The following is a 20,616-nucleotide window of genomic DNA, read 5'->3' as shown; positions in this document are numbered from 1 at the left end:
AAGAAAAGACATAGCCTACAGGAACTGAAAAATAAGAAACTTATCAGCATATGTCATACACGGGATATACATGATTTTAGTTTTCAGCCATAATTATTAATATTGGAATGTCATAACATTGCCATTTAATTGAGCATGTCACAGGATAGTTGATTCTTAGTATTCCGAATCTAGGTGTGTAAAAGTGTAAAAATGTGGTGTAGTGTAATCAGAAATTAAAGTTATACACACATATATATCTATATACAGATATATATATATATCTATATATCTATCTATATATATATATATATATATATATATATAAGGCACTACTTTTGTCAACATCTGTGTAGTCAACAGAATTTGGTCAACTAAACAGATGGTCGACACCTGAAGACAAAAGTAGTACATATGATAATTCTCAGGGTTGGGGAGTTTGCCCTTTCCCCAGAACTGTGTGATCTCGGAGTTAAAATATATAATTAGCATGATGTGTGGGTGGTGCAGGGCATCTTGTCCCCCACCCCTGTAAAAAGTAGTGTTTTCTTTTTAATTTTGTTTTAAGGTTTTTACATGAGGTGAGATTGATGCTAGGCGCATGCTGGTAGCATGTCAATGTGCATAATATCAATCATTTGGTGGTGACATTATTCCTGTCGATTTTAGTGCTGTTTGATAAAGGTAAATAAATCTATATATGCATTTATATGTGTAACCATCTATCCATCCTCAACTCCTTTTCCCAATTTGTACAAGGGGTCGGGGTGTCACTTCCACAGTAACAATCATCTTGAGCCAAGTTTTAGACCGCTGGCTGGCTAGCCCTGTCATGGTAGTTTATTTGCACCACTCACTCATGCACACACTCTCACCTATGGCCAATTTAGAGTGTTCATTCCATCTACTGCATGTCTTTGGAATATTGGAGGAAACCGGAGCACCTGGAGGAAACCCACGTGACTGCAGGGAGGACATGTAAACTCAACACAGAAGGCACTCCAGCTGAGAATCAACCTGGAGAACCTCTTGCTGTGAGGCTACAATGCTAACTGCTGCACCAACGCGGCCACCCCAAAGGAACAGGTTCATGCAGAGAATTTTTACTTTGATGTCAAGAAAATGCATAACGTTTCTACCACAAGACTTGATGAGCTGAGAGATCATACAAAGACTGATCCAATTTTGCAAAAGCTCAACCACTACATTAATGTTGGATGGCCATCAAAGCAATCTAGTGTACCATCTGGAATGCAAACTTATTTTCCTTAGAGATGAGATGTTGATGGAAGATGGCATTATTTTCAAAGGTCCTAAAATTGTTGTTCCTGCTTCTTTACAACATGAATATATCTAGATTTTGCATCATGGTCACCCAAGTTCCAAATCTACCAAAAGAAGGGTGAGAGAACTCGTATTTTGGCCTTCTCTAGCAAAAGACATTGATAGAGTATTTTTTTCTCTTCAGTATGCAATAGTACTAAACTGCATTTGCAAAAGCACCGACTTCAACTAGGTCAAGTTCCTGGACTACCTTGGTCAACAATAGCCACTGATATATTCAAGTGGAACAATCAGCATTACTTAGTGTTGGAAGAATTTTATTCAAACTGGTTTGAGATTGATTTACTACCTAATCTAACATCCACTGCTATTACTGAGTTGAAACGCCATTTCTCAGTCCATGGTAGTCCACACAAAGTTATTTCTGACAATGGTACTCAATTTACCAGTCAGTTGTTTCAGAAATTTGCAAAATAATGGGACTTTGTACATGTTACTAGTAGTCCAGAGTATCCACAGTAAAATAGACTAGCTGAACGTGCAGTACAGAGTGCAAAGCAATTGCTGGAGAAATAAAATGATGACAATACTGATGTCTTTTTGAATTTACTTAATCTCAGAAACATAATGCCATGACGATATACTTGGCTCGTGTAGAGTACTGTAAGGCAAGTGTATTTCTGCAAAAAAAAACAAAAAAACAAAAAAAATAATCCTTGTTTTCCCGCCTTTTTCAACTAGTTTAGACCAGTATACAGGCATTGCTGTATTCTGGGCTGTGGTGTAGTTCCTGTGTTGTCCATTACCTTACTTGGATAAAAGGAAGTTTCTTTGCTCACCAGTGGGAGTGGGGAGCCTTGAGCAGCCTAGCTATCCTTGGGGGAAGTGACCTCAGCACAAGAAGCTGTTAGTAATTGGTTGTTTGGGACCATTCCTAGCTCTTTTGTAGTTCACTGCTTAAAATCCGCCTTTGCACGGCTTTGCGCAGTCGTGCGCATAGCGCAGCGCCGGTTAAACAAGGTTAAACTTTTTCTGGCTCCGCCAAGTCTGCTCTTCAATTTTTCCCTTAGAACTGTTCTACTTGCAATCTAAACAGCCTATACTCTATCTGAAAAGCTCAGCACTTGCTCCTAAAGCATTTTGTATACAGGTAAAGCACTCTTAAACAAACGAAAAGTACTTCATTCACCTAAATTCTGTTGAGTACCCATTTCCCTATAGGTCCTTTCTGACTCAGTTACACAGCAATCTTTTTCACTATTTCTAGCATGTCGAAGGGTCAGTTGCTAGCGTCCTCTCCTGTTCAGCTGGTGAATCTGGGAATCTTGAGGCAATGTTACAATTGCCTCATGTACACAGACAACCCTCTCCTCCTCCCAACAAATACAAATATATGCGAGAGATGCAACTATATAGCCAAACTGGAGGCTGAGCTCTCTCAATTCAGTACTGGCAAGACCAGTCAGGAGGAGAAGGTAACCACGCACACCACAAACCCAGTCTCACATAGAACTATCACAACTGCAAACCAAACACATAAACACACAAAAACATACTCGAGGCGCTGATTAAAATCTACCAAAACAACAGAGGCCTCCAAAGCAGACACCCAAGCAACCACCACCTCAAGACATAGCAAATGCAACACATAGTTCACAAAGTCAGTGTGCTAAACAGTCACAGCCCTTAAGGCCAAACAACATGCCAGACACACTTGTAATAGGTGACGCCATAGTCAGGCACACTGACGTCCCGCTCACCAGACTGAACAAGGAGAGGGTCACAGTAAGCTGCCTGTCGGGAGCTAGAATCCGCCACATAACACAAGCACTCAGGTCACTCCACAGCAAGTACAAATATGACTCAGTCATTGTACATGCAGGTGTAAACGACCTGAGATGTACCTCCCTGGACTACATGAAAAGAGACATCGAGGAGCTCTCTGATTATGTAGCCCAGGCCGGTATGACCCTGACCCTGAGCAGCATCTTACCCTCACCAAGAATGATGCCACAGTACAAAGACAAAATGATCAGTTTTAACAATTGACTTAATTACTGGTGTCATTCTAAGGGGATCCAGTGTCTGTCTGCTTGGGATGACATGCTTGACAAGCCACGCTGCTTCGCAAGGGATGGTTTGCACCTGTCACCCCTGGGCTTCCGGATATTGGCCAAGGCTCTTGCCACCCCCATAGTGCCTTTTTAGGCAAGGCTCAAATGACAAACCTACCTCCCTAGAAAACACAAGTGGAAAAAACTAAGGGTAATGCTGCTCAATGCCAGAAGTCTAAACCTCAAGATGCACGCCCTCGAAGCCCTTCTCAGTATGGAGAACATCGATGTCTGTGCAGTGACTGAAACCTGGTTCAAGGCTCCTGAGAGCACCCCAGCACTATCAGGTTTTACCTCATATCATGCTTTCCGGCCCCAAAACTTGGACAGAACCACAAAAGGAGGGGGAATATCCATTTTCATCAAAGATACCCACACCTCCAGGTTAGTGGCAACGCACGAAGCATCGGAGACTATCCAGGTGCAACTAACCATAGGCAAAACTGCCTTACAGTTTGTAGCATGCTACAGACCACCCTCTCAAACTCAGGAACCCCACACAGCCTTCCTGAAGACACTGGAGAGTATGAATGTCTATCCAAATACCATCATTTTGGGAGACTTCAACTACCCAAACATAGACTGGGAACATTACTCAAGCCCCAACACTCTAGCCCAAAGGTTCTTAGAATTCATAAACTCAAATGCAATGGAACAACTAGTCACCATTCCCACAAGAGGAGACAATATACTAGACCTGATCATCACAAACATGGGGACAAAATGCTCCACACCGGAAGTACATCCCTCTTTGGTAAGATCAGACCATAAATTAATCTCAATGGAAATCCACATCCCGCCCCCACCCCCTGCACAAAAGACCACAGTGAAGAACCTCTCAAAAGCAAACTTCACACTTCTTAAGACTGAAGTGGTATCTTTCAAGGCCCCTGGGCCAGTGGAAACCACAACCCACACTGCTGAATCCCTTGCAAATGCCTTCTATGGGCACCTTCAAGAATGCATGGATCATGCAATCCCAAATAAAACCAAGACCCATTCCCCCAAAGGCAGGCGACCAGTTTGATGGACCCCAGCCATAAACAAACTTTACAACAGAAGGAGGAAGCTACTACATGACAGAGCAAAATCCCTAAAAGGAAAGGCATCTCTGATCAGTACTAGCAAAAAACTACGATCACTCATAAAATCATCCAAGGCCAACTTTGAGAGAAAAATCGCAAATGACACAAAAGACAATCACAAGGCCTTCTTTAGCTATGTTAGAAACCTGGGTGGAAACTCCCAGATATGCTCAGAGTTAGTCCAAAATGACACAAAATACACTGAACCCACTGACATTGCCAACATTCTGGCAGACAGGTTCAGTGCAAATTTCTCCTCCCCCTCCCCCCCAAAAGGAGAAATAACTATCCCAGCAGAGTGTAGCCTCCCTAACATCTCAGATGCCCAGGTGAGAGCCGCCCTCTCTAAAGCTAAAAACACAGCATCAATGGGACCGGATGGTGTCCCGGGCTGTGTGCTACATGAACTCCAAGAGGAACTAAACCCACACATAAGGCTGCTGTTTAATCTTAGCCTTACCACAGGATACATACCCAAAGAGTGGCGTACAGCAACAGTGGTCCCACTTCACAAAGGCGGTGCTTCTACGGACCCTGGAAATTACCGCCCCATAAGCCTGACGAGCCTGGTCTGCAAAGCTATGGAGAGGATCATTATGGAACTCATAAACAAAGACATTGGGGACCTACAGACATTAGATCCTACCCAATTTGGCTTTGTCAAGGGCAGATCCTGCCTTCTGAACTTGGTCGACTTTTTTGAAACAGTCACTAAGGCCATTGATGAGGGTAAGGCAGTTCACACAGCCTACCTTGACCTTGCAAAAGCCTTTGACACAATACCCCACTCGGGCATCATAGACAAACTCACCAGCTTAAATGTAAACCCATATGTCACAAGATGGGTTGCAAACTGGCTCAAGGACAGAACCCACAGGGTCAGAGTTGCTGGAGCTATGTCAGACTCTAAGCCAGTCACAAGCGGTGTCCCACAGGGCTCAGTCCTGGGACCCCTCTTGTTCGGCATTTATTTTTCCGAGGTACAGGCAAACATAGGAGGATTGTGGCTAACAAAGTTCACAGATGACTGCAAACTGGGCGCCATAATTGATACTCCAGCGGACACAAACATCCTTCAGAGAGGCCTCATAGAAACGGATAATTGGTGCCAGAGCCATGGCCTTAAGCTAAACGCCAAAAAATGTATAGTCATACCCTTTGGGAAAAACAAGGTACCGACAAATTACCACATAGGCGGTAATCCATTAAGTATGGAAGCGGTAATCAGGGACCTAGGGACCCAGGTTGACAGTAACCTCTCATTTGACACTCACATTGCCAAAGTGGTTAGGAAGACCTTCTATATTGCCCACCTTATCATGAAGGGTTTCACATCTAGATCAAGAGAGGTCATTGTGCCGCTGTACTCTTCTCTTATCAGGCCAATGATTGAGTACAATGCCCCATTTGGGATGTATCTCACCCGACACCTGCAGCAGTTGGAAAGACCCCAAAAGTTCCTCACCAAGAGGATAAAGGGTCTTAAACATATGTCATATGCTGCCCGACTGAAAAAACTCCAGCTCTATTCAGTCGCATACCGCCTACTCAGAGGTGATCTGTGCCTGACGTACAAGGCCATGTCCAATCCTGAATTAATGGACATGCTCCACCTCAGAAAATCCAAATCCATCAGAGCCACGAGAACAAGTGACTTAAACCTCAACACAGAAATAAATAGAACGTGCTGGAGGGACAGATTCATAACCCAGAGGCTCCCTACACTCTGGAACAGAAACCCAATCCATGTTAGGCAGAGCCCCTCACTAACTCTATTCAAGAGAAATCTCGACGAGTGGATGGGAGATCGTAGGTTTACCCCGGGGGTCATCTCTGTGTCACTACTAGACAGAGGCATAGTAAACTAAACCCTAAAAGGGCATAGTATTCTCATCCTAAGGGGTGGTGAAAGCCACACACACTCTGGCTAGGCTTATAAATGCCCTAGGGCAGATAGCCTAGTACGAACCTATGAACCTATGTCATTTTCCCCACTGTAGTATGGTCTTGGAGTTAGTATATATCGTTAGGGGGAGTATGGGGGGCACAACCCCCACCTTGTTTGTTTTATATTGTATTTTACCAAAAATTTCAAAACAATTTATTTTAAACAATAGGTATGCATAGGTGCAACCCCAATGACTAACTCTCTCCAGAAGACAATATGTACTCAAACTAAGTGGGGGATTATGCCCTCCACATCCCCCAATGTGGGGGCTGTGCCCCCACACCCTCCTAACTATATATACTAACTCCAGGTTTGCACTACAGTGGAGAAAAGGGTATATACCTTTTACTTGCCTTACAGTACTCTACACAGTGCCCTGTATACTAACTGCAGTTCAGTGAAATGAGATTCAATGAAATTAATTTTCAGTAATTTGAGTTTTCAGCGAAGTGGTCGGGGTGAAATGAAATTCAGTGAAATGAGGTTCAACGAAACAAAGTAGACCCATATATATATGGAATGCCAACTTTTCCTTGACAGCAGACATTGTATATCTGCACATCAACTGTCACTCATTGTATTAACTCAAAAAAATGTCAATCTACAAAGGATCAAAAACACAAAAAGCAAATGATTTTTGCAGGGATGGATGGAAGTCCCCCTGCACCCCCCCTTGGCCCCTGCTAATTATATATACCATCACCAAGACTGCTCTAAAGTAGGAAAAGGGCATATTCCCATTTCCCAATGTATATGTGTGTGTGTGTATGTATGTATATATATATATATATATATATATATATATCTATATAGAGAGAGAAAGAGAGAGAGAATTTTATATATATATATATATATATATATATATATATATATATATATATATATATATATATATATATATATATATATATATATATATATATATATATATATATATATATATATATATATATATATATATATATATATATATATATATATATATATATATATATATATATATATATACACACACACACACACACAGTTATATGCACACTCACACATGCACAGTGCAGATTCTATATTCAAGAATATAGCACCTGCTATATAGGAGGGTATATGTAAATGAAATATATTTTTAAAATATAAGGCTTAATTCTGTTAAAATAATATTTATAATATAGCAGGGTACTTTAGATGAGTTCACTGTTTACTTTCGCACTTGGTGTACTGTTAGGCAACAGGTCTCTGAACAATGATATGAATGAGACATGAGTGTTGTTCTTCTTTTTCGGCTTTTCCCAGTTAGGGGTCACCACAGTGGAACTCCGGTCCGAGTGTAATAAGTTAAAATTATACATAAATTAAATATGATGTGTTGTATGATATTGACCACCCCTATGCATGTTTCATGATTCAGACAGTGATGAAAATAACACAGATATTAGTGTTGATTAATAAATGAACGAGTGTATTAGACGAGGGAAAAAACAGGCATACAGAGGAGAACATAATGTCAGATATTCACGTCTGCAGTACCTGTCGCATACACTTCACAAGACATACTCCAGTGAAGTACTGTGATAATGCAGATATGCAATAAGCCATCTGTAATATCGTGATAATGCAGATATGCAGTAAACTGCCTGTAACATCGTGATAATGCAGATATGTAATAAGCTGTCTGTAACATTAGTGGCTGTGCACTTCACTGATATTGTCCTTAGATGAGCTGAACAACCCAGAAGTACTGGACCAATATATTTAGCAGTGATATCTTGGCAACCATATGTGAGCTGTGCCATTGGCTGCTGTCAAGATACAACTGAATCCAAAGGTATTATGGCTGTATGTGTATTTGAGAGTGGTATCTTCCACTGGTCCACAGCACAGAAATTTGGAATGTCAAAGCCTTCACCTTATAAGATAATGTAAACATTTCCTTTTATATTCCAGGATGATTAAAACATTTCCTAGTAACCATAGTAGGATTTATTGATAGCACATAACAGTCCTAAACAGAGTCCTGGTATACTGGGAAAGAATGTAGTCTTTGATGTCCAATCCATGGGTGCCATCTATACTGGGAGACATAGACTGTGCCCACATATTCATAATGGTAACTAAAGGGCAATAGAATGGGATCTGCGTCACATGGGAAGAATTCAAAAAGATGGCCATTAAACATTTGTTAGCTCACAAATTGATAATGGATGTAAAAATTAAAAATTATAGGAAGTTAGAAATCTGGGAATAGATCTTCAACATAATCCTAGTCTAGGCAATCTCAAAATACACACTAACACTCCAAACAGAATATAGGGCTACATATCTAACCCCATATTTAGCCAAACCTTGGCAAGATTCTATAATAATGTAAGAGTATTGTGTTAATTTTATAAGAGGACTGAAGGGCACTTTTGGAAATAGTTTATGTTTGCGTTCTATGTACGTGCAATGTACACCATTAATATACAAATCAATATGTTTATCTACCAGATGTTTTGCTTTGTATTAAAAGAAAATAAAGATTTTTAGAAAAAAAAAAAAGAATGGGCTCTGCATGAGTCAAAATGGCTGTCATTCATTCAGCTGAGAGGTCCTCTGCAGTGCAAATAGCCTCACTACAGTTGCCTATATGACAGCCTAGCAATACATAGGATAAGCACACAGTGGTAGTCACTGAGAACATTAGAACCATACGGCATGGGACACCTGATTATTCACTATCACAAGGATGTGCACTACTGCAGTGTCTGCAGCCATGACTAGTATCCTTGAGCTCAGTGTGTGTGTGACAAGGATGTGCACTACTGCAGTGTCTGCAGCCATGACTAGTATCCTTGAGCTCAGTGTGTGTGTGACAAGGATGTGCACTACTGCAGTGTCTGCAGCCATGACTAGTATCCTTGAGCTCAGTGTGTGTGTGTACCATAACTTTCATCTTTACTTTCTGAAATGGCGCCATGCTATGTACCCAGGAGTATATGCATGATTCACCTTGCTACAGGTGGGATGAACAGCAATCATGACTGCCACATAACAGCTGTGTGACATATTATGCTTTTATACCATACACATGATAGCATGTGTGTGTTTTATCCATAGATATGGAAATCTGTACCATTTACAATTATTTGGAATTTATTAACATCGTAGATCTATTTATTTGTTTATTGTGTAGTTGTAAACACTGAAGATAGTTCCTTTCTTGCATAGGAAAAACAATGACACTGAAACACAGATATGGTGCATTACCCTTTATTGGACCAACATAACTTTTGCAATTACTCAAGCTTTTGAGATGGCATGAGTCCTTTGTCTTATTCTGTCAATGAAATTTTGTGTTTGAGTATTTTAGATTGCAAGGTTTAGTAATGTGCATTTCTCCCACAGCTGAAAGAGACACATATGGCACAAGCAGTTTGCGGTTTCTCCATTTTGTTATGAATATCTCCATGCCAAGATGTCTATCTGTGGCATAGCTGGTACCCAGAATTATTATGTTTTCTGCACTTTTGCTGCACTTGTGAATGGTTAGTTTGACATAACTAACAAGTTACACATCCTCCATTTTGTTGTTATGGACAACATTGACACTGCATAACCCTGCGCATGTACATATCCCTTTCTGACCTGCATCTAAGCAATTTCATACAGGCTTAAATGTTTACAGGCTTTGCCCAAGGTGTCATGGTCATCTTGTTGTATGACCTTCAGCTGTTTTCATACTAACACTTCTCTGTACTAGAAAATTCATGTAGTACTTGGCCTGACTTGCTGTTTATTTTGATGTTATATGCCTCAGGAAGCACTATCTAGCCTTCTTTGCCTAATGTATCTAGCAGGTTGATTCTCTAGGGTTTTCTGGGTTATCTGTCACCTTGGGCATGAGTAGTTCAACATTTACAGGCTGCCTGTATCTATAATCTTTGACACCAGTTATAAAGGCTATAGATGAGGGAAAGGTGGTCCACACAGCCTACCTAGACCTCGCAAAGGCCTTCAACACCATTCCCCACTCAGGTATTATAGACAAGCTCACCAGCCTGAACATAAACCCCTACTCACAAGATGGGTTGCCAACTGGTTCACGGACAGAACCCACATGGTAAGAGTTGCAGGAGCTAGGTCTGACTCTAAACCGGTTACAAGTGGCATTCCCCAGGGCTCAGTCCTAGGACCCCTCCTGTTCGGCATATACTTCTCAGAGGTACAGGCAAACACAAGAGGACTATGGGTGACCAAGTTCACAGACAACTGCAAACTTGGGGCTATAATTGACTCTCCGGCTGACACAGACATCCTCCAAAAGGGTCTCACTGAGACATATACCTGGTGTCAAAACCATGGCCTCAAGCTAAATGCCAAAAAGTGCATAGTCATCCCCTTTAGAAAAAACAAAGTACCCACAAACTACCACATAGGTGGTAGCCCCCTAAATATGGAAGACGTAATAAGGGACCTGGGGACCCAATTAGATAGTAATCTCTCCTTTGATAATCACATTGCCAAAGTGGTTAGAAAATCCTTCTATGTGGCCCACCTAATCACAAAAGGGTTTGCATTCAGATCAAAAGAGGTAATTGGGCCCCTCTATGCATCACTCATCAGACCCATCATAGAGTATAATGCCCCATTTGGGATGGACCTTACAAGACACCTGCAACAACTGGAAAGACCACAGAAGTACCTCACCAAGAGGATCACTGGCCTCAAGCAGATGCCCTATGCAGCTCGAGTGAAGATATTCCAGCTGTACTCAGTTGCATACTGCCTACTCAGAGGTGTTCTCTGCCTGACATACAAGGCCATGTCCAACCCAGAACTGATGGATATGCTTCACCTAAAGAAAACCATATCCCCTTGAGCCACATGCTCCAGGGATCTAAACCTCACCACAACAATAAATAGGACATCCTGGAGGGATAGATTCCTGTCCCAGAGACTTCCCATGCTCTGGAACAAGATACCAATCTACATTAGGCAGAGCTCCTCACTAACCCTCTTCAAGACAAACCTTGACGAGTGGATGGGAAACAGAAAGTTTATCCCAGGGATCACTTCAATGGCTCTGCTGGACAGAGGCACAGGGAACTAATCTAAGAGGGCAGCGAAAGCCGACACATTCCGGCTAGGCTTATAAATGCCTTCAGGCAGATAGCCTAGTAACTATCCATGAACCTATGAACCTATTAGAGACATTGGTGCCAGACCAGGGATAGAATTCTGATTTCCCATCCACTGCTCTGAGTTATCATTGAAATGGGTTAGGGAAGAGCTGTGCTTGACATGGTTGGAAAGCCTCTTCCAGAAAACAGGATAGTCTCTGAGAAACACACCTGTCCCTCCAGGATGTCATATTTATGTTGCAGGTGAAGTTTAGATCCCTAGATTCACTAATTCTGATGCAGTTTATTGCTCTGTAGACCAGGCCTGCAACACCTCTCAGTAGCCTGTAAGATACAAAGTACAGGGACAGGGCTTCGAGGTGGTCCATATCGCACATTTTGTTTATGCCCTGTATTCTTTTTGTGTGGAACTTATGTGGACACTCCAGTTGTTGCATATGCCTGGTCTGGTATAAACTGTAAGGTGTATTGTTCTCAGTTATTGCTCTCATGAGGACCAAGTATAGCAAAACAATGACATATTTAGATCTAGCTGCCAAACCTTTGCTTATACATTGTGCAGCATAGAATGATTTCCTTACAACTCTAGACACATGATGGTCAAAGGCCAGGTTGCTGTCAATATGAATTCCCAGATCTCTGCCCACTGGGTCTACTTTTATGGGTTTATTGTCAGTGTGGTATCTTCCAGTGGTAGCCTACTTCCCAAAAAATGCTAATATGCATTTTCTGACATGGAGTTTTTAGACTGTGGCACTGGCACCAGTTATTTGCAAGTTTTTGGCCTTCTTCATGAGTATGTGTGTCACTGGGGGATTCTGTGACTGCACACAGTTTGCAATCATCTGCAAACTTGGTCAGGCAGAGGCCCTTGACATTGGGCTTGACTTCAGAGAAACAGAATGCAAAACGCAGGATCCACAGTACTGAGCCCTGAGAGGCTCTAATAGTGACTAGCCTCTTTGTGGAGGTAGACACCTCTATCCTAACTTCTTTGCAGAGGCATAGCAAGGGTGGGTTCAAATATACTGCTTAGGTAGCAAAAGAGAACATGATCGAGAAGTGCAGAAGGGCACGTCTTTCATTATTTTTTAGAATTGATGTTTTGCTTTTTTTTTCTTATGCTTAGGGGGGGGGGGGTCTACTCTAGCAAGCCAAGTTTTTTTTTTTTAGCTGTTCCCTGAAGACCCAAGGAGAGCATGGATCAGCTTAGAAGTAGGAAGCCAATTGGTTCAAATGTAGCTATCTACCAGTCAGCTTGCTACTGTGTAAGCCAGTGTGTTTTTTTTTTGTTTCCATGGCCTTGCAAATGAGACTAGTAAGTCTTATGGGTTGGTAATTTCTATAGATGGCCCCCACATGTGCAGCAGGATATCAGTTGCAATCCTCCATTCACTTGACACAAAATCTGTCCAGTGGCTATAGTTAAATAGTGATTCTAGTGGTCCTGATAGATTGTTTCTTGCTGTTCAGGAGGTTCCCTGGGATATTATTGGGGCCCACTGATGCAATGTGCCTTTGAGGGTGCAATGAGGACCTGTTGCATAGGGATAGTTGAGGGTGTTATAGTTGAGGTTATTTCCTGAGGGAGTGTCTGGGGGGGTTAAAATTGGAGCTAAATTTGCCAATCATTTTATTTGGTATGTCTTCCTGCTCAGTATAGGTGTTAACTATTTACAACTTTGCTGTGTATTGCCTTTGAAGTTGTAGACATAGCTGAAATAATCCTTGTAATTGTTTTGGTCTAGCAGGCTATTTCTAACACAAACTTAGCTTTAGTATACTTAATTAGCATCCTAAGTTGCTTGTTTAGATTGATGAGGGAGTTTGTTCCTTGCTGGGCATTGATTATATTTTTGCCATGATTTGGATTTTACCAAGATGTTTTTTTTTTCTTTTTTGAGTTTATCATGTGCTTTTTCCAGGTGGGTTTCAGCTGCCTCATTGCAGCTGTTAACATGGATTCGACAGGGTTTCAGTGAGCAGTTCTGCATAGGCAGCCGTGTTCTCGGGATTTGGTGAGGCTTGAACATTTTTCAGGGTGTCAAGTTAATAATGAGATGTTTGACTGAGAATAATTCCTAAAAGTAGGGTTTGCTGAGGTCACAGATTTCATTTTATTTCAAAGGAGACTGCTTTATACTCCAGTCTGATCAGTGAGGACATTATACAGGGAGATACAGCATTCTCCCAGTTTGTGAGGACCAGGACAAAGACGTTTGTGCCCCTAGTGAGCATATGGACTATCTGGTCCCAGGTGTTTGTGTTAATAAAAATCCAGGAATCTCTTGGCCTGCATTCTTGGGGTTGTGTGTGATTCCCAGTTTGTAATGGGATAGTTAAAGTCACACATAAGTATGGCATTGGGTTGAATGGGGAATGTCTCTCTCTTATTTAAGTAGTCATGGAGGGGAACCTATATCTTGCAAGGGTATATTTGAGTTTGCCTATAAAAATTTTTACATGGAGAAGCTCAAACCTGTTATACTGTTTGATGAGTCTTGAAGTGTATTTTTTTATGAAAACTGTAACACCTCCACCTTTTGTTCCTTTCTGTGTAGTCACTGTTCAACATGAGTGGAAAGCCTTATAGCCATATTTCACCAAGGTGCTCTCTGTGACTTTAAACCAGGTCTCAGTAACTGCCCAGATGTCTACGTTCTCCAGGATGTAGACAACTTGCAATGTAGTTGTAATGCCTTTGTTCCCTCTGTACATCATGCCATTCAGATATATCTGCACACAGGATTTCTATCTCTTGTGCAGTCATGGGGATCACTTTATTTATACTTGAATGTTGCACAGTCACATAAGATACAAGTGTAAGTGTGTGTGTGGGGGGAGGGGCACTGTGCATCATATGGTCCATTGTCAGCATTGTGGACAACTCAGATTTGAAGTTTTATTTTGAAAAACATGAATTCAAACTACAATTTCAACATGGATTTTTATGTGTGGGTCAAAGTCACAGACATATTCACAGAGTGGACTTTGTGTCATGTACCTGGTTCGTATAATCAGTTTCAAATTCATTGCACCTCTAGGAAAGAGGATTTCCCATGAGGTAGCCTTATTTATTGGAGCGCAGTTTCATACCCAGAGATGTTCACACTCCTGACGTTTGCACCTAAGGTATGCTACACCATATGTCCATACTTTTACTTTTCCTAACAGACCCTGTAACGTGCTGATGCCTTCATCAGAATGTGATTGACTTATCATGGATGACTGCTTTCTTTGCTTTATGAGCCCTTGTGGCATTTGATAGCTGATATGGTTGTCTCAGTCTTATCTACACCTAGGTGCCATTGGCATGCATGCCTTCCACATGTTTTGTAGCACTGAACTGACCCTCAATGTACAAATCATCATCTGAGACACATAAACATATTCCTTCATGAATGCAAATAATGCTTCCTAAATGGTATATCACATTATTGTAAGTTGCCCCCCCCCCCGTAATATGCCCTTCATATATTGCACATTATTTAATGATTCCCTTTTGCTAAATCGTCTGGTTTTCTGTTGCCATCCATGTGGTGGACTATTTATTATTACTTGCAATATGTGTGTGTGTGTGTGTGTGTGTGTGTGGTGTATAACATCACAGCTAATGGGCAGCATTATAAATGTGACACTTTAGCATTCTTCCAGTCTGTGCTATAGGTTGCCTGCTATCTAAGCAGTATATTTTAAGTATGTCCTTTTTTATGACATGTACAGTGCCTCTCTGTATATAGTTTTTTGAACCAGTTTGAGTCTGCTCTCCTCTGCATGCTGCAGTGATGGTCACTTGACAATGTGATCTTGCATGTTTGATTAAGGAGGTATCTCTGAACTGATGCCGCCATCTACACTCCACAAATGGTCATTTTTTCAAAGTCGATCACTATATCCAAATGTTTTGCTGTGCTGCTGGTCAGCACTGTGACATCTGAGTTCTAATTTGGAATTATCCTTCTGCTCCAAAGAACTGACTTAAATAGATTGGAAATGTCATGTCACCATTATTTGTTGTAGAACTGTACCTATATTTATAGTTATCAGGACGTGCACAATACACGGTGTAACATTATCAAGTAATAAACTAAACAATAAAGGCCTCATCATTCTTTTTAAAATTACTACATTTGGCTTATTCCTTTCACATGTGCTTGTCATTGTTCTCTCATTCTTCAAAAACACCTCATTAAAATGTTCTCTCATCCTTTACACAATATGATATACTGCACACTGCGCTATGCCTCCCACAGCATACAAAAAGTGTGTGTGTCTGTATATGAGTGCACGCTCATGCATATCTGCATGTAGACAGTACCATAGCTGTATTTGACTTTTTTGTAATACACACATACTATGTACTGTTTTATTCTGCCATGCACTAATGGGAATACAGTTTGATATGAAACTGGTGGTGTGTTTGTGTCTGTTCGTGTGAAATGAAGTCTGTGTGCACACTGTATGACTGTACAATGTCATAGTTTCTAACCCTGTAAGTTGGCCTTTGCATTATGTATATGCATTTTACAAGTGCAATAAGAATTTATTTTATCTGATATGCTAGCACCTATCCAGTGTTTAAGATATTGCTAACCAACTGTCCATATTTTTGTTTCACAGTGCACCTGTCATTGCTTAACATACCTACCATATAATTGTAGGCTGCCTATTTTCAGTGGCAGAGTGCAGTTTTCAGTACAGATATTTTTAAAAAGTAAAAGTTTCATTGTTCTCTGCTGTTATTGTCAGTGCTTCATTTACATTTTCATAGACTGAACTTAAGCTAATGAAATAATAACCTTTAAGAAGCTTCCATCAATATTTTAGGCATTTTCTTGCCTTCCTTTGAACCTGCAAATGGAGTAATTCTATCAGCAATCGTTTACATTGTTTCAGCATCTCTATATTAAAAATCTGTCACTTTCTTGGTTTAGAGTTGTCTTGACGAAAATTACAGCTTAAATAAAAAAGGTGAAAGAGTAGTCAGAAAATATCTTATATCAAGCATATATAATTCCGTAGCATGCTATATAAAACTGAATATTCATGCAACCTCTTTGCGACTCTAGAAATATTTTGATCAAAATGAAGACCCTTATCAACAACCCCAATTTTTGACAATGAAACATAGATTATAGATTATAGATTATCTACAGATAATAGAACATACAGATAACTCAGGCACATTTGAAACTCATCTTTGTATGATTTTGTATCCCAAGACCTGCTTGACCAGCTAACCTTCCCCTTATTTTTTTATTTATTTTATTTATTTAACATTTGTTGACCGGGAATGTCCGACTAGGTTCCACAGAGCCTGTTTTCAGTGGAAGCCCGGGGAGAAATGCTCCAGATGCATGTCTTTGGAATGTGGGAGGAAACCGGAGTACCCGGAGGAAACCCACACGAACACAGGGAGAACATGCAAACTCCACACAGAAGGTACCCCAGCTGAGAATCGAACCGGAGAACCTCTTGCTGTGAGGTGACAATGTTAACCACTTCACCACTGTGCCGTCCATCACGTTTGTGAATCAATTGTTCCCACATCAGCCTAGCTGATACACACCCAGTGGCATCATGATATATTATATGTCTCCTATTTCAACAGAAGAACATATTTGCTAATCCACACTGTCACCAGATTTGGTGGCAATCAAACACTGGTGGTGGCCATTATCTGTGGTAGATTTGTGTTTTTCAGTTATAGTCATAACCTCTCTCCCCATAGTTGATATGCATATACATACTAGAGTCACAGCATGCTATACCTGCATTGCACAACTCTGCTTCTGCATTTATATTCTGACTACCATGCGAAGTAGGCTTGGCAGTACCATGCTGGTATCCTCAATCCATCTGCAGCATAATATGGTCTGCACTTGTCCACAACAGACCTGAGCACTTCTGTTCTTTCATAATGTGAGAGAAAGAGCTGGAAACTCTCTGCCGTACTGTCTCATTGGGAACTGCACCATCTGGGATATTAGTTAGTGTTGTGATCTTCAGAATTGAAGATTAGCCCTCTGCATTATGAAACTAGAATAAATAGACCTGAAATATGATGTCAGTATTATTTGCTGCACAGTGAACTGCACCTACATTTATACTGACCAAAATATGCATGATACATGGAGGAGCATTTATCCGAACATTGTTAATAAGTAAGCTAAACACAAAGACCTCAGCACTGAAATCTTTCTAACAACACTCAGCAAATCCATTTCTTCCAGTATAACACCTCCAAGCTTAATAGTCTGATATCTGCAACTTAAGTACTGGAAATTCCTTTAATTATTTCATGAAGAATAAACGTGACAAACATTTAATAACATGAATAAGTAGTTTGGTGTTGGATCTAAATATGCAACGTGAAGGCCTTGTCTGTACTGTACAAAGCATAGAAAAAGGCAGACTATTCAGGAAAAAAACAAAACAGAACACAGTCTTTGAAAACACAAACTAGTGTTTATGTGATATAACAACTTTCTACTTGCATTATCTTTGCTGTTTTTCATGCCAAATCTTATACATCAGGACTATAATTCTTTGAGTTTGCAAATAAGTCCCATCCAACTCCTATAACCTATAACTTAAGGCTGTTTTATATTTTTCTGAAATTTCAGGATCGTTCAGAAATTTAAAAAACACAACATCTGTAATGGTTGAAATATACAGTTGCAACTGTTTTTTGAGAATGATCATATTTTTATCCAGTCCCATGCAGTTAACTCCTTTAATCCTAGTCAGTAAAGGTTATCTTTCTCGGTCATAACTGGGTTTTGTTAGCCTTATTTTTTAAGTTATAAGCTGTTTTAGACCTTGTGTATTTGTTCTCTACTCTTCACTAAAATATTACCATATAAGCCAGCACCATGGGATAGTTGGATAAGGACCTTACTATGGCCCAGGTAACTTGAGTTCAATTAGCACTTCAGGTGTCAGAGGAGCTGATATGGAAGGATGGGCATGCCCATCCTTGATGAAGGCATGTATATAATCATACCTGTGGTCAATCCCTGGTAGAAGCCAAGGACACATGGCGGTGTCATTATGGGGACACATGCAAGACACATTGGCAAAGTTGTTAGAAAAGTGAGATGATCCAGATGGTTAACTACTCTAAGTGCTGGGAAGGGAAAAATTAGGGCATAATAAAAAAAAAAAATACTCAGCTACAGGGTGATGCTGAATTAAGGTCTTTAGTCTCCTCCCTGTCCTTAATCACAGGTAAGACCTGGAAAAGATAAGGAGAATCCAGTAGACCAGGTGAAAGTGAAGAAGAACACATGGCAGCTGATAGTCATGTGCAAAGAGGAAAAACACCTAAAAATCATATCTGTAACATATCATCTTGTAGTTACTGTGTGCTTTACCAGTAAAAAACACAAATTCTCACTTCCTAGTTCAAATTTAGTAGTATACATGTAAAGGTATTTGTATTTACCATTAACCCTTCATGAAGATTTCCTCATTTGAATTTTTTAATTGGAATTTTAAATTTAATTTGATGAAATTAGGAGTTTCTTCTTTTAGTGTCAACTAAATTGTGTTTATACACAGTTAAGGGGCTCCTTTTCCTATTATATATTTTTTACATTATAATCACAGTACACTGTTCTGTTATACATTACCATATTAATAAACAAATGGGTACCAGTGTGATAGGACAGCAGCATAAACCAAAGTCTAAAAAATCCACAAATGCCACCAGGTATGAGAGAAACAAACCCATAAAAATCATAGAGAAGGTTGAGCATTTTCTGTCTTTAATAATAAATGTCAAAACTTCATCAGAACAAACCAGATAATAATATGGCATTTTTTTTAAACTCATTTACTGTCACATGCTGGTAGCCAAACAATCACAAAAGTAGAGTCCAATCAACCATTTAAACAGAAATATAACCTCAAATTTATAAACGCGCACATTAAATCCCTATCTATATCCTAGTCTATCCTATCCTGGTTTTCCTATATTGGTTGTCATAAATATTTATAAATAAGAATAACACTTTAAGAATACACTTAATGATAATTACCTCATTTAAATCAGGAGGTTTATCTGCATCTAAATTAATTTGCCAACTAACTTCTTTGCATTCCAACATGGTGCAAAGATAATCTGCAAGGGGAATATTTGAAAGTCCAACCAATCCAAAAAAAAAAATGAAATTTATTAAGAGTCACACATTAAAGAATGTTTATTCAAGGTATTATTGATGTTTTTTTTTCTAATGGCAAATACATAATCTCAAATCCTTTGTGAAAGCATTCTATTGGTCATTCTCACATAGAAGCCTTCACAGCTGTTACAAAAAGCTAAATAAACAATGTGTTGGGACTTGCATGTAAATGTATTTTAGTAACAATTGGTCTATTAATGTGTTTAAGAAAATTGCCTTAGCTGTTCAATAAATATCTACATTTCTTACACCCATGACAGCTATAAGTACCACAAGGACTAGCCTTATTGGCACATATGATAGCATCTGATTTATTGCAATAACTTTTAAAATTACTCAAATTTTTATAGGCAAAAGTTGAAATATTACCTATAATAGTTTAGCCAAATCCATATTACTACTAATAATTCTCCAGTTGTCATATGGCTTAAATCTCCACATCTGAAAAATTAGGTTATCGCAAAAGATTTAGTAACACAACCAGTTTGTAACTTATGCCTAACAGTGTAACCACATCATAGTATAGAATGAAATTTATTAGACCTACTAATAATAACTTCATCAATTATTTTGGTTAATTTTCCAAAAAAGAAATCCGGTACTTAGCCCGTTTTCATTTTTGCACAAACCAGGAAGTGCCCTATTCAGTATCCAAGACCCCCAGCAACTGGGATTTTGCAGACTCATCATACCCCAAGCTCCATTTAAAACTATATCTTCTATGCCTGTTTTCATTTTGCATGAACCAAGAAGCACTTTATTCAGTACCCAAGATCCCCAGCAAGTATGATTTTGTGGACTTTTTTTTTCTTTTTCTTCAACCTGTCAGGCTGCTACCTTCAAATCCATTTCAACTTATTTTTCTCCAGGGCTTGTGTCTACCTAATCAGTGTAGAGACATATCTG

The sequence above is a fragment of the Protopterus annectens genome, chromosome 15.part0 (genome assembly GCF_019279795.1).
Source record: "Protopterus annectens isolate FY-2018-M chromosome 15.part0, PAN1.0, whole genome shotgun sequence".
In the NCBI taxonomy this organism is placed as follows: Eukaryota; Metazoa; Chordata; order Ceratodontiformes; family Protopteridae; genus Protopterus; species Protopterus annectens.
This window is presented reverse-complemented; position numbering follows the sequence as displayed.